The sequence below is a fragment of the Neodiprion fabricii genome, chromosome 2, assembly GCF_021155785.1.
Source record: "Neodiprion fabricii isolate iyNeoFabr1 chromosome 2, iyNeoFabr1.1, whole genome shotgun sequence".
Classification (NCBI taxonomy): domain Eukaryota; kingdom Metazoa; phylum Arthropoda; class Insecta; order Hymenoptera; family Diprionidae; genus Neodiprion; species Neodiprion fabricii.
Genome location: NC_060240.1, coordinates 22,140,653 through 22,156,413, shown reverse-complemented (window position 1 = coordinate 22,156,413; position 15,761 = coordinate 22,140,653). Strand labels below are relative to the sequence as shown.

The following is a 15,761-nucleotide window of genomic DNA, read 5'->3' as shown; positions in this document are numbered from 1 at the left end:
TTACCGACAGACAGTTTGACAATGAATTATTTGCCCAGTCAGATGAGCAGCCATTCTGATTTGTTTATCGTCAGACAGTTTGATAATGGGATTTTTTGCTTAGCCGGATGAACTTCCATTTTGATTTTTTCATCGCCGGATGAGCAAACATTTCAAATTTTCAATTTTTTTTTTTTTTTTTTTGATGGTAAACATTTCACCGACGAAATTGAAACCCCAATCTTACCGACAGTTGGCGTTACCGGGTGTGACCGCAGGTTTGTCGTATGTAGCGCCACCTCTATCGCATTATCGGTCAATAGATATTCCATCGATCGACTCTGCGTGATGTTTCCAATGTTCGCCTCAAGATGATAACTTTTTATTTTATCATGTGATCGGGTAAACGTTTCAAAATAAGGTTTGGATGCTTTGAATATTCGTTTATTTCATTTCATTTTTTGCTGTCAGTTCCCATTATACCTGTTAGAGTATGCCCCCAGAGGTCTATGTAGACTTGTGTGGGACAAGGAAAGAGATGGATTAGCGCCCATCATTATGCGGCTGCAGCTGTCTTAAGATGTTCAATAGAAACACTCGCATTCGTTCAAGGGGCAAGGGAGGAAATTGCGGAAAACCTTCCTGGGTGATTGAGGCCCCTCTTAGTGGGAGGGGGGAGAGAGTGGGAGGGAGGGAGAGAGAGAGAGAGAGAGAGAGAGAGAGAGAGAGAGAGAGAGAGAGAGAGAGAGAGAGAGAGAGAGAGAGAGAGAGAGAGATTTAACACAACAATGGCACGTCTGAGGCCAATACCCCAAAGATACGACTTGCTAATTTTAAGAGAGATTTATTCATTAAGCTAATACCTGTCTATTTTCTACTTTTGTGTCGCACTACGAGGGTACCGGATATGGTGCCGCCGAGGTAACGGGTCAGGTCAACAGCAACATATCATCAGCCACAGATGACCGAATATCGCTCATCCAACTCCAGATAGATTCCTACTTAATTGTGTACAGGGTCGTGCGTGTTGCACAACGAAGACCTTCAATTTAGACTTCTTGGCCAGGAACCGATCCATCGAATACCGCTACTGCCGCTTAGATGCGTCACCGATGGCATACAGGGCTGTGCGTCAAACCACAACGAAGGCTCCCATCGACGATTCTTATCAGCCTGGGGCTCAACAAACCATATCGCCAACTATTCCGTCAACTATTAAGCCACAGCGTGTTTGCCTGATGCACATGCTTTATCGAAAGGCTGCGGTGTGATAACAAACCCGGAGTAGCGGACCACGTCGACCTGTTATGTGCAATATGGGGATTCGGTACAAGAGCCATCGCCACCACGACGTCTCAGTATAAGACCAATGGACGAGTACCGATGTGCAGCGCCGGAGAAATAGTCAGCACGGAGAGTTCCAGCATAGTAAGGAGTCGGCACAGGATCTGTACCTTTTTTATATCAATACCGCAATGTAGAGTCGGAAAACTTCCCAATATGAAAGGCTTCCGTGATTCTATAGTAAAAAAATGAGAATTAAAGGATGAGATACGGAACGAAATAAAGTAATCAAAACACTCAATTGAGCCAAGAAAATTATTGCAATTTGTTAACTAGTAGGGGAAAAGTCGATCAGGCATAAAAACCCCTTATTATATAGTAATAAAATCGTGTCAAGGGTGTATGAGGTGTAAGTGTACGATCAGTGGTTTTGTCTCGCATATAGAGAGCTGCCGTGAGATTCAGAGGCCTGAAGGCGTGAACCTACGGAAGTTCGATTGACTGACGAGAACTTGCTGTTTGTAATTGGCGCAGAAAGAAACAGAGACTCAACTGAGAGGATGGGGAAAATGAGAATATCTAAGATGATCCGCGGCGATGTTATCGTTACCGTAGACTCGATCAGACTGAGAGCTACGAGCGTCAATTCCGGGTTATTTATCGCCATTCATCTAACGATCAGCACCATCTTTCGCTATTAATGACGATCCACCGATTCGGGTACCCCCGCGATCGCACCTAAACTTGTCGCGGCTTGCTGGTAGCGGTAGAGATTCCGGGTATCAGACGGAGTAGAAAGCGCGCACGGACATGGGAAAGGAATGGATAAGTTTGGTCTGAACACGCAACATTGTGAGTAAGATCACTATATCCAATTATCGTTGCTCCACGTATAAGATCTGTTTACGCATCAATATCAAAATACCGGAGGGATACACCTTCCTCTCTCACACGTAGCAGCGGACCGCAATCCCTCTACATATTGCTTCACGGATCGATATTTCAATATATGGCAACGATGGAGGAGAAGACGAGGAAAGATGGACTACCGCCCATCTTAACTGCTGCCCCGTCTTATGTGATTCTGCTGGATCAATTAACGATTGCACCGGATGAAGTGAAAATCATGTGACGGTAGCATGCCGAAAATCGGCTGGGATTGCCAGGATCACTGCTCATCCCGGCACATTCAGCATTGCGACTATCTAAGAAATTTCTTAAGTCTAAAGAATCCTGTTGGTTTCTAAGAATTAAGAATTCTTAGGCTATTTTTAAAGAAATTTCTCGATTGCTGATATCGTAACATTAAAGAATAGTTGCCGATAGTTCTGTACATATGTGCGTATTCGTTTGGCTCGAGGTCTGTAACATTTACCGACTCTCCACCGGAACTGAAATAGGGGGCTTGGAATGAGAATGGAATTGAACCACATTTAAATTTACCTTAATTCAATTTCAATCTCGTTACAAACCTTCAGATTTCCTTGACTAGTGGAAACTTGATATATACCCATTTATAACGGGCATATGGTAAGATGCGAGGGCACCGTTCGACAGAGTTTCAACCATTTCTTACACAGACACGGGGATTCGCCACGCAAGGAATCTGATGTACCCAAGGCAGAATGGTGCGTGGGTTGACAGCCGAACAGCGGGTGAGCGAGAGGTCCGCGTTGTGAGACTCCAAGCGTAAATTGTTGTACAACTCGAGCTCTTTCATTTTTTTAATATATGTAGACAAAACATTTCAGTCTTCGTAAAAGTTCGCGAAACAAGAAGAAGAAGTTGTAAAGAGGTTTTGACTCCTGTTTTATCCTGCGGCCAGTGCTTAGGGACGTGTAATCAGGTTTTTCACATCGTGTATAAACGTGGATAATTTTCGTTCTTTTATAGGTGGAATAATAAAATACCAATTGCCAAAATCTTTTGATAGTAAGATTCATAACTGCGGACTTATTTCATTTTTATACCATCCGATTTGATGTACACTCATGCCGTGCGGATAGGACAAAGATAAAATATATTTTTTCATCCTTTTTTTTTACCTTGATCATGAAATCTTAATTGATAAAATACCTTTAAATATTATTTAATCGCTGGGGTGAGTTCAGACGAATGCAGCTGTACATCGTCCAATGAACAAATGCATAAACGAGCTGGAAAAAACGACAACAGTCCGTTGACTCATATATACAAATATATAATTTGAATTAGGACCTGGATCCTGCCTAAACGTTTGTTATGTAAAAGCGCAAAAGGCGACTGCTATTGCGTTACAAAATTTGCAACAAAGAATGTACAACCGTTGGAGGCAAATCGAATTTAAGAAAACACGATGTCAGCGAAAAGCATTGTGCAAAAGCTAAAGCCGTTACCGTAAAGCAGCTTTGTATGTCAGACTGCTTTAAAAAACTACCCTGCTGTCTTGAAGAGAAAAAAAGACGGAAATTCGGCTATCGGCGTTTATTCCCGAACGCAATATAGCATTGAACGTAATCGATCGTATGGTTCCGCTGCTACAATTAATCGCCACAGATTCCGAGGTGGTCAAAAAACATTACGTGTAGTAGAAACAAATGCACGCAGATCATGAAGAACGTAACTAGCGCGATCGGTTTGGAGATGATTGTTCAGTCTTTACGAGAAAATAAATTGTCATTCATCGCCGATGAATCAACAGACGTGAGTTCTTTCAAACATCTCTTTATAATCAACAGATATTTTGAAGGGAACTTGATATTTGATCAATTTTTCGAATTGGTTCCTATTTCTGATGCTATCGCTATAAGTATTTATTATTTAAATGTCGTTGTTTTCGCAAAAAATGATATCCCAAAGAGAGAAAATTTTATCGGATATGCCTGAGACTGAGCAAGTAACATGTTTGGCGTGAATCTAATGATGTTCCAAACCTCTTCACTATGAAATGTACTTCACATTCGTTTGCGTTATGCGCGACCTACGCGTGCGCCACGTCACCGCGGCTAATTAAAGTCATTTGCCGAGATGTGTATAATCATTTGAACAACAGCCATAAGCGACTGGAGGAGTATTCGGTTTGTGCACGACGAAAAGTGGCGGCACCCGTGACCGGTATTGGCGTTCTCCGTTGCATGAATGTACAATGCATTGTACGAGTATATGCGAGTTGTTAGATGATATATACGAATTGAAAAGGGATATAGGTTATAGGCAATCTTTGCGAAGCGGTAAGAAATGGAGAGAAACCATATTCCAGAACTCTGAAAATGATCATAACGTACTTTTAACGTCTACAGATGAAATACGCACACCCCGTCCCCCTCTGTCAGTTGTATAGTTCTGACGGGCGGGAAACAGCTGACCGCGGCGATTTCAATTCGAATCTATCTCGCACGTGCATTCTTTCAGCACTCGAAAAAATGGATGTACAGTAGACGCTAGATATATGGCCTTACTGCGGGGCCTGAGGAGAGGAGAATTCTCCGAAATGGCTCGCTGCCGAACGCTCCCATTGCTAGCGTCGGAAGCGAAAGCCGTGCGCGGCGGGGGCGGGGCGGGGGGGGGGGGGGGGGGGGGGGATGACAGTACTGCGCAGTGGGAGACGGGCGCGCTGAGGTGGGGGATGCCGCGTTGGGTGTTATGTGTGACCGTGCGTGTAGAGGGACATTCGCTCCCATGGCTTTATACTGAATGGCCATTTATCTAGCGCCTACTGTACTTATAAGAACAGGCTATCAGGCCATTAGTCATTCAATAAAATTCAATATGGAAACTGAACATAAAGAAAAAGCGTTAGCTGCATCTTACGTCATTCGAGTAGAAAAGCTACGTAATGCAGAGGTGAGTGAATTGATACGCAGTAGTGTCATTTGCCAAACGTCTGTCTCTTCAGCTCCATTCAAGGTGAGATTGCAGGTAAGTTGGTGAAATATTTTAATTTAATAGAATGTTTTCAGAAATTCATAAGTTGAAGCCGGAGTATACAAATGTGATTTTAAAGTATAGAAGTTCGATTGTTACAATTATGCAGTTGATTCTAGAGAAAAGTATTATTACATGAATATTTTTATTACAATCGTTATCTGATATACCTCGATTTTTTGCAGCTTAACCCTGATCGACGCGTGATTTTTGTATCATGCGTATCACAGACAGGTGGAAGATGGAAGTACGTGTACAGCCTGATTTATTTCATTAACTCAGATTCGAGTTCAACTAGTCTGGAACAGGAGTGGGGTTACTGACAGATATCCAGTTGGGTAAAAATTTATATTCGAAGGGCATTGTCATCACGCAGAACTTCAACTTAAAGTCTCCACAAAAAAGTCATAAGTCGTTCCCTACTGCCTGAAACTTGCAGACCAACCATGTGCTCTATTAGCATACCTTCGAGAACATAATCAAACCGAAACATAGCGTGCTGTTAATATAGTTTTGGGTTTTGTATTTGACAAAGTTCTTTCGATCAGCAGACAATTCAATTGTGAGGCATGTGCATTGACTTTAATTTTGTTTTCGAAAGAATCTGAATTGTATTCTGATAGTTTGAATACCGCAGATGAGATCCTTTTGGATCTTTATCGTCAACAAGTTTTGCTTACAGAAATTGCTATCGTTGAATTGGGTGTCCTAACAGAAAAATAGTCAAATTCTGAGATATGGTTTTCTGTTAAAAAACTTAGGATCTCTGCTTGTTCTAAAGCATATTCTATCAAAGTTCGAAATTAAAAGAGTGTAAGTTCTCTCCTTGACGATTTTTTCAATCCTTTTGATTTAAAGGGAGCGGCGAAGAAAGCTGTGGAGTATAGCACCAGAAATGAAATGGTAGCTATTTCAGAATATGAAAATACTTTCAACTCCGGGGCTGTACGCATAGGTCTTTTCGTTTTGCATTCACAACCATGGCTTCGTAGTCCGGTTAATTTAGTCATGGAAATAGTGATCGAAACACAAAAATTCCGACAGAACTGAATTTTGGTAGAGACCTTGGGTTTACCATTATAAAGAAAAAGAAAAAAATCCCCATCGATCTTATGGATGCTAAAAAAGTTATTCAAGGTCAATGTTTCGGCAAGGTATCGAATAGTTAAATGTGTGTCTCGCGACACTCAAAATCGTCCTCGCACATGTACGCACACTCGCGTGCAATGTTTACTTGCCGTCTCTGCGTCAAATCTCGCCGCTTGCCCGTGTCGCGACTTAAAACCCATCAGCTGTATCTCATGTATTGTCTACTATCTCAAAATCATGTATGTGTATAATCTATGTGTTCTCTCGCTCTGTAAAATCTTCACTCTCTGTAACGTTCTCTTGCGATACGGTCTGTATCGCCGCATCAAAACCAATAAAAATTCTCGGTTAGTATCAATCATCATCTCTCTCCATCTCAACATCATTTCGTTTCATTCACACTCGTTCTCATCACTAATTCGCGGATCCCACGTCGATGATCCACATCTTTTTGCTATCTCTCTAATCAGTCAAAGGTCAAAATTTTCGGTTTTTTCGATTTTTTTTCCGGTTAATGGCGTTACGTCCAGCATACCACTTCTCTCTATTTTTCCTACTGGCTAACTTTCCCACCGTTCTTATATGAATCTCATGGTCTCTGTCCTGTCCTCTTATCTCTACCTAGTATCACGCTATTCACTATCGCGCTTACTCATCTAATTCTATTCCCTTCCTTCAGCGTCTTCACACCTTTTCTGCACCCGTACGTTTCAATTCTCTAGCGACACTCCTATTCTAACTCTCAACAACTTCACATCTAGACTTCTTACATTGCTTCATACAGCACACTTCGTTTTTACCGCCATCTCAGCTTCTTCCAAATAAATATATAAGTAATATCTCAAACAAACCCTACGTTATTCGATCCTCATACTGATTTCCGGTTGACCTAGTTCGTAAAAGTGAAGCCAACCGGTTTACTCCTACCGCTCAGGAGTAAACTCCATTCACGGACGTAACAACGTTTAATTTTATCAAAAAAATAGCTCAGACCAAAATTGTAGATCATAAAATTATCCACTTATACTTTTTCTCCTCAGAATTATCATTTCTGAGATATCGCGATTCTGAAAGTCGAACGTGTTACATTCTATATAATATGCACGCATATGTCACGGATATACATAGTATATGTATAGTATATATAGTATATATACATAGTGTATACATTAGGGTGTTTCAAAAAAAGACGATTTTTTTTTCTTATGGTGTCCCAAAATTGATAGTATACTTGAAAAAAAAAATTTTGGCGTCAATATGAGCTCTTAATATCAATAGTAAGGTTTGCCTCTATCCATTTCTTTATTTTCCGTTTAAATAAATCGGGAAAGTTTTTTTTTTATTTTTGAAATTTTATTACTTTGGAACGGTTCATTGTAACAACAATCTTAAAAAAGAGATTTGTAGGAAATTTCACGCTCTACAAAAAATGTCTGATGGTCAAAGTTCCTCAGATCAACCGTTTCAACGATATCAGCGATCAAAAATAACACTAATCACAAATTTCAAATATTTTCCAATAAAACTACAAAAAATTATCATATGTCATATTTATATTATTTTTCATGTAAAATTACTTTAATTACAACATAAATACTACATCAGCAATGTATAGAAACGGCAAAACTTCAGTAGTAAAATTATTCGAAAAAAAAGATTTGATTGACTGCGCAAAAGTATTTAAAGAAACTGATTCTTCTCCGCAAACAATAATCACAGCAGGAATTCGCTTTCTCCTTGCTGTTTATGGAGCTCCAAAAAAAATTGATTGTCGAGATAAATACCGATATTTAACCTTTGTCAAAAATACTCGACACAAGAAGCAAGTACAATTATGATGTCTCCCCCCAACATCGGCATCTGCTATTCAACGCTTGTATCAAATATTCTATCAAGTTCAGACATGGCTAGGCAATCAACTGAACCCAGGAAACTGGGGTTGAAAATTCATAGATAATACTTTGGAACCGATTCAAAATTTACTGCCACCCGCTCCAGAAAAACGCCTTAATTCTATTTTTTGCAATTGCAAAAAAGGTTGCAGTGGCAAATGTGGCTACAAAAAAGTAGGATTACTGTGTTCTCCAGCATGTACCAATTGCCAAGGTCAGTCTTGTTGAAATGTTCAATTAAATACGACAGAGGAAGATTCATGTGATTTTGATGAAGAGATAACTGGTTCATCTGCATTTGAAGAATTGATGAACATCCAGCAAGAGGAAGGGGAAGAAGAAGAAGAAATCAAACAAGACATGACTGTTGAATTAGACGTTGAAGAGTGTGAATCAGATTAAAATATGAAAAAAATCAAAATTACAATTAAAGTCGATATCCAATATCAATATCAATATTCATTATGCATTTAAAAAAGTATTGTCCCTGGAAATTACATTATAATAGTTCGTGGAATAGGCTTACTGGGGAAACCACGTAAAAAAAAAAACGCGTCGAGTACACTACCTCACAGGTGGCGTGGAAATGTGTGCATATCATGTATAACGTGACTCTTACAATCGCGACATCTCAGAAATGGTGACTCTCGAAAAAAAAATTATAAGCACCATTTTTGTCGATAATTTTAGGATCCACAACTTTAGTCTGAGGTACTTGTTCAATAAAACTCACCGTTTTCGACAAAAATTCAAAAAACCTCAAATTTTGACCTTTGACCCCGAATAACTTTTGTAGCGCACATGGGATTAATGGGGACTTTTGAAACTTTCTTTCTCATGGTGAACCCAAGCTCTCCACAAAAATTCAGCTTTCCCCCAATTTTTGCTATTTCAAATGTCTAGATTGACCGGGCTACATGTCCTACACATGACGAGTAGTCTGACCAGCGAACAGCAACAGTCGATAAAAGGGCCGGGGGACCCTTCAACAGTCCACTGCAAGGGTTTGCAGGTGGCATTATCGACAAGCAGGGATGGGCCCAACCAAATAATCCCAATCAGTGAACCATCACAGTCGGTGTAGGGGCCGGGGGACTTATCGACTGCCCCCTGCAAACAGCCAGCTGAAACGGGTCAGAAGTTGGCGCCATCGCCAAGCAGGGGAGGGCCTAACCAAGTAGTCGACGATCAGGAGGTTACGAACCCCTCGTCGCCTGCAGACAAGCAGCTCAGTGCGCCTGCTTTGTCACACCCTGGGCCAGGCATTGATGAGGATACATTGAGAATGCTTGGAGAGGACCACGAGTCGACGGCTCAAACGTGAGGGTTTTACACCTGCAATCAGTAGCGAGATGGTCCAACTGGATTTCAGAAGTACTGAAAAAACAGGTCAAGGAAGATCTGCTACAAACATATCCTCGAGCTGGCAATTGCCTCTTAGAGGCGCAAACTTTGAATCCCAAGGTTGCGGTTACTATGAACGACGCATCCTTAAAGCGGGACAAGTTTGCTTCTAAAATACAGAGCCTTACGGGCTCAGCGATGCTTGAGATAGCCCTGGGCTTGGCTATCTCTCTGATTCTGGATGAGAACGGCGAAGAAGGATTGGACAAGAATCAGCTATTGGAATACCTGTGTGACTTAGGTATATTATGGGCTGAATCACATCACCAGGAGGCTTTGTCAAGAAAATCTTTTATTCTTCCTGGAATGGAGAAAAACATCAGAGAAATTTTAGAAAAAAGTAAATCAGATAAATTTCTGTTCGGAGAAAATCTATCTGATAAAATCAAATCGACAAAGTCTATGGAAAAAATAGCTGCTGACTTCAAACAGAAGACGACTTTCAAAAAAGTTTCGCTGAAACCATCCAATCAGTTAAATTGGAGACCCCCACCCTCACGGTACCTGGGACAGAGGGGTGTGGGGAACAGGAAATCCTCGAGCATCAAATTCTCCAGGAACAAAATATCGACGAAACTAAAACTGGGCTAGAAACCCTCGACCTCACAAGCCCGGGACAAAACATCTTTTCACAGGAAGGAACACCAACTGAAAGCTTAGAGATAAATAACAGGGCGGGAAGGTTGAAATTCTTTCTCGACAAATGGAAATTGATTACCAATAGTACATTTGTTTTAAACTGTATCGAGTAATACAAAATTAACTTTACCAAACCTGTACACCAGGGTTGAAAACCTCCGAATGTGAAATTTGGCTTTCTCAAGGAGCTGCAGGAATATCAAACTGTTATCAAAAGGTGAAAGATATAGGCGCTATAGTCCCGTGCAGTTACGAGGAAGGACTATTTGTTTCATCATATTTTCTAGTGGACAAGCCGAATGGCGGTAAGAGATTCTTTTTAAACCTGAAGAGGTTGAATGAGTTTATGGCTGCAGAACACTTCAAGTTAGAAGATGTTAAAATGGCATCAAAATTGGTCACAGAGGGAGACTACATGGCTCATATAGACCTTAAGGATGCCTATTTTTCAATCCCTATGCATAGAAAATGCCGTAAATACCTTAGATTCCAGTTTGGAAATCACTTATATGAATTTGTTTGCCTAGCATTTGACTTGTCCACAGCACCTTTCGTATTTACTAAAGTTCTAAAGCCAGTAGTAAATTTAATACGTACAAAAGGTTATGTATCGGTTATCTATCTGGATGACATCTTATGGATAGGTCGAAACTTTGAATCATGCAAATCAAATGTGGTTTATATAATAAACTATTTGCAAGCACTTGGATTTATTGTTATCGAAAAGAAAAGTAAGCTGTCTCCCAGCAACAGATGTCAGTTTTTGGGGTTCATCCTGGAGTCCAGAAATTTCACCCTGGAGTTACCAGAGTCCAAAAGACATGAGATTCGGAACATGATTGAGGAACTCAGCAACACAAAATCTTGCAAGGTAAGGAATTTCGCCCAATTTATAGGTAATCTGATAGCGGCCTGCCCAGCTGTCAAATATTGTTGGCTGTACACTAAGCTTTTTGAAAGACACAAATTTCTAGCATTATTAGTTAATGACAACAATTATGAGGCTCATATGAGCTTGCCTCAGATTCTACAAGAGGATTCCACGTGGTGGAAATAAAATATTGTGTCGTCTTCTAACCCCTTTAATGCACATATGTTCGTGAGAATGATCTACTCAGATGCATCGCAGTCGGGATGGGGCGCTTTCTATAACGGAGAAGGGTCCCATGGACTGTGGTCAGCTGAGGAGAAAGCGTGTCATATCAATTATCTGGAGTTGCTCGCTATCTCTTTAGTCTTAAAAACATTTGCTCCTGACCTAAATAGCTGCGACGTTTTCCTGCGGTTAGACAATACGACGGCAATCTCCTACGTGAATCGTATAAGTGGAATTCAATACCTTAGTACTTATTATTATCGCCTTGCAGATCAATCCAATATCCTCTGGTCAACAAACTATCATTGATTGTCGGCAAGTTATCAGGACAGCATTTACAAACAGGAAAATCTCGATTCCTGCAGCAGAAACACTGATGGCTTCCTTACCCAAAGCAACTGTAAGGCAATACTCAAGCCCAATTAAGAGCTGGTGGCAATATTGTAAAACAAGGAAGATCGATCCTTTTAATTTTAAGGAAACAGATTTGTTGGAATTTCTTTCGAACAAATTCCAGACAGGAGCATCTTACGGTTCCTTGAATTCCATGAGAGCTGCAATATCTCTGATAGCGAAAGAAAATTTTTCATGAAATATAATCCTGAACAGATTCTTCAGAGAAGTATACAAATGCCGTCCGTCGAAACCTAGATACAACAGAACGTGGGACCCGACTATAGATTTAGATTACCTATCTAAATTGTACCCACTAGAAACTCTAAAACTATCAGAATTGACTGGTAAGCTAGTTACCCCATTGGCTCTGGGCACGGCTTACAGACTCCAAATGCTATCGCTCATCAAAATCAGCAATATTAAAAGACTATCTGATGGCCTGGAGGTAGAGATTATGGACCTTATAAAAACTTCCAGAGCAGGAGTTAAACAACCTGTTCTGAAACTTCCCTTCTTCTCAGAAAAACCTCATCTCCGTATAGCCAGTACAGTAGGGAGATATTTGGAAGTAACCAAAGACTTGAGAAAAGACTGTGACGAGTTATTAATCACATAATAAACCGTACAAAAAGGCCTCGATGTAAACAATTAGCCGGTGGATAAAAACTGTTCTAACGCAGAGCGGGGTAAACGAGGAATTTACAGCCTATTGTACTAGACCCGCGTCGACCTCGCCCGCCTTACGAAAGGGCGTAGATATTAATGTAATTAAAGAGACAGCTGGTTGGTCGAAATTCGCGCAAGTATTTACAAGGTTTTATAACCGACCCTTAAAAGAAACCGGAAGAACGTTTGCGGAGGCTGTGTTCTTATAAAAATGTTCCTTCATTAATGCCAAACTATTACTATTAGTATATTAGTAATAATCAAAGTTATAAAGCTATTGTTACTTAAGCCACAAATCGACTATATGTATGGTCGAAATGTATGTACGATATATATACACACACATATATATGAGGTATTCCATGCCAACTGAAAGGTCATTTTCCCTGACCCCCGCCAATTTGCTTCATTATTTTTTTAAAAAAGAATGGTTGGGACGAAAAATCTGAAAAAAATGGTGAGTGCTTTTTTTAGGTTGCAAAATCATATAAAAAATAATTAAGCAAATTTATAATTTGTATACATACAAAATAAGAAAAATTATTCCTCTAAAAAAATATTTGAAAAATACAAGAAATCAATTCTCCACATTGAACTACGGCTCAAAATGTTTGTTTAGGGACCCAGAAATTATGTGAATTTTTGTAAAAAATAACACATGGCTTTTTTTTAGGACCATAAAAGGGCTTGTAACATTTTTTAAAAAAGAATGTTTGGAACGAAAAATCTGAATAAAATGGTGAGTGCTTTTTTAGGTTGTAGAATCATATAAAAAATAATGAAGCAAATTGGCGGGGGTCAGGAAAAATGTCCTCTCAGTTGGCATGGAATACCTCATATATATATAGATATATAGAGAGATATATATATGAAAAAAGGGGTATTTTCAGATTGTATTTCAAAAGATTATAAAATAAAAGAGAACTCTCAACATCTACGTTTCATAATTCTGAGAACGAGACCAGATATAATTGATAGATCAAACGAGCTTACCTGAAGTGAAGTACGATCTAAATTATATGCTGGTCTCGTTCGAGAGGATTACAACCCACCCCAAAGCTCTACCTAAAAACTGCTCCCCACCCCAAGGAAATATTAAGTAACAAACTGTCATTTCCTTATTTTATTATTTTAAACTTTAAAAATTATGAAGCATAGACATAAGCAGATAGAGAGAGAGGGTATTCTCTCTTTTTACTCTGAACATGTGGTGGCATCACAGTGGAACTAGCAATACTACGTTTTGTAATCCTCTCGGACGAGACCAGCATATAATTTATATCGAACTTCAATTCAGGTAAGTTCGTTTGATCTATCAAATATCACTATGGTTGACTCTTAACTGCCTGACTTTGGTTGAATTTGATTATGTGTTGTTTCTCGTTAGTGAATGATCATTAGTTAGCTTAAAAATTCTCACAGTTTATCTTTGAGTCTTATTATCTTTTCTATATCTTCTCTGATTTGACTATAAGTTGCTTTATTATGCAATATTTTTGAGGAAATAATATCATAAGCGTACCGCGTGCGCGATCCTATACTGCTACGCAGTATAACACGTCGTTCTTTGACTTTGGAATATTGCGCCGCACCGAATAACACCTTTCTTATTATTTCTCTTTTGGATAACCTACAGACTCAGATGTTTGTAATGGTGTTAGTATGAACATCTAAATCTGTAAGTTGTCAAAAGTTAAGTAAGTAACCAAAAAACATCCGATACAAAAATTCTTATAATCCTTGCTTAATTTAACTTTCTCTTCATAAATATTAATTTGTTTCAATTATTTATAGATTTTGTTAAATGTAAACATACACCTAGCTAAGCTAAATATAATTAGATGACACATGTAATCCAATTCTATAACGTTGAGATGTAAAAATCAATATTAATAAATTCAAATAGGTTTATATAAAACATTTAAAAAAAATAAGAGACAACATATGACATAAAAAATTATTGTTTATAGCCTGAAGATGGTCAGCAGGCAGCCCGACCGAAACATTGTTATAACGAATTAACGGTTCTACCTGACCTACTTCGACGAATTACCTCACTTCATATGTTAATTAGTGATATCATTTTTATTGATTAGGACTGTATTAAATTACGTTGAACAAGGCTTCCTGCGAGAGAAATCATGAGCGCCCCTGTGCCACGTTTGGTTATCTCTCCGACATACATATTTTACACTAACTTCAGATGGGCGACTTACGTTTAACAGCGCCACCCATATTTGCACCTAAAATCAGCTCACTTTTTATAACCCTAAAATATCCCTCTTTTTATACACTCCAGAATGAAGAGTGGGTCGATATAGAGAATTTTTTTTTATTGCCATCGAGATAGATCTTTTTGTTGCCATGGAACACAAATTTATTATAGAAAATTGAAAACAACTCTCATTCAAACCTGGTTTTACATTGCATAATGTTTAGAACACACGGCATTAGAAAGTTTGCTAGCGGAAAACGTTGCTACGTATCTGGCATATCTCGAAGAGAAATGCATGTAAACGAAGTATAAAATTGTGATCGACGTCGCTACTAACTTTATGTCTTTTGCACAGATTACAGCACATTCATTCAGATTTGACTTGATATGTGTAAAATCGATTACAGAAATTGCAATCAATTTCAATCAACAACTCTTAGCTATATTTTCAGGCGACGAGGTTTCGTTTATGTAAAGGTCAATGGTGTGTACATATTCATTACGACGTTTCAGTCGGACCTGGCCCACCACTTTCAGACAGTTCAAGTTCGAATAAAAAAATCCCAATTTCGTTATTATATAATAAATTTGGCGGAATTCAATAAGGAAGATACGACTACACGGAAAAAAAAATTCTGTTCGGCGAGCTGTATTCTACAGCTCCAGTAACTATGCGCACTCTACGGTCTATCTTGTAGTTACAGCAACTATATATTAGTCAGCTCTGATAGCTGCAAGTTGTTCAGCTCTCACAGCTGAATGGTTTTGCTCTAAGAGCTGTAAGTTGCGCTGTGCTCTGGTGCGTTGACATATTTCATAACCTTCAAATTTCATGAGTATGATTAAAATACAGTTGATAGATAATTGTTTAAATAGTCCATTCAAATATGTAAATGACACTGAATAAATAATGATAATAATGATGAAAAATAATACCAATAGCAATATAATTGTACTATTTAATAATAAGCGCTGTGAGCGGAGCCGAAAAATTCTGGTCTAGCTCTTCGAACGAAGCTGTTTAGCTGAGAGAGCTGAACAACGTACAGCTATGACAGCTGACTAACAGTCAGTTATACGAACCATGCAGTGCTCTTCCAATAACAAAACGTTTAGTTCGACCAACTGTTTACAAGTAACTATCTAATATTTAGTTCCACGAGCTGAATTTTTTTTTCCGTGTACGTTCTGCTTCACC

The 15,761-nt window shown here is 39.1% G+C and overlaps 1 protein-coding gene across 1 annotated transcript in view; it reads right to left on the bottom strand.

Moving 5' to 3' along the window:
• The window catches only part of LOC124175495 (ornithine decarboxylase-like), a 72,305-nt gene that overhangs the window by 55,656 nt on the left and 888 nt on the right, over positions 1–15,761 (bottom strand). The gene's annotated exons all lie outside the window — the stretch shown is intronic.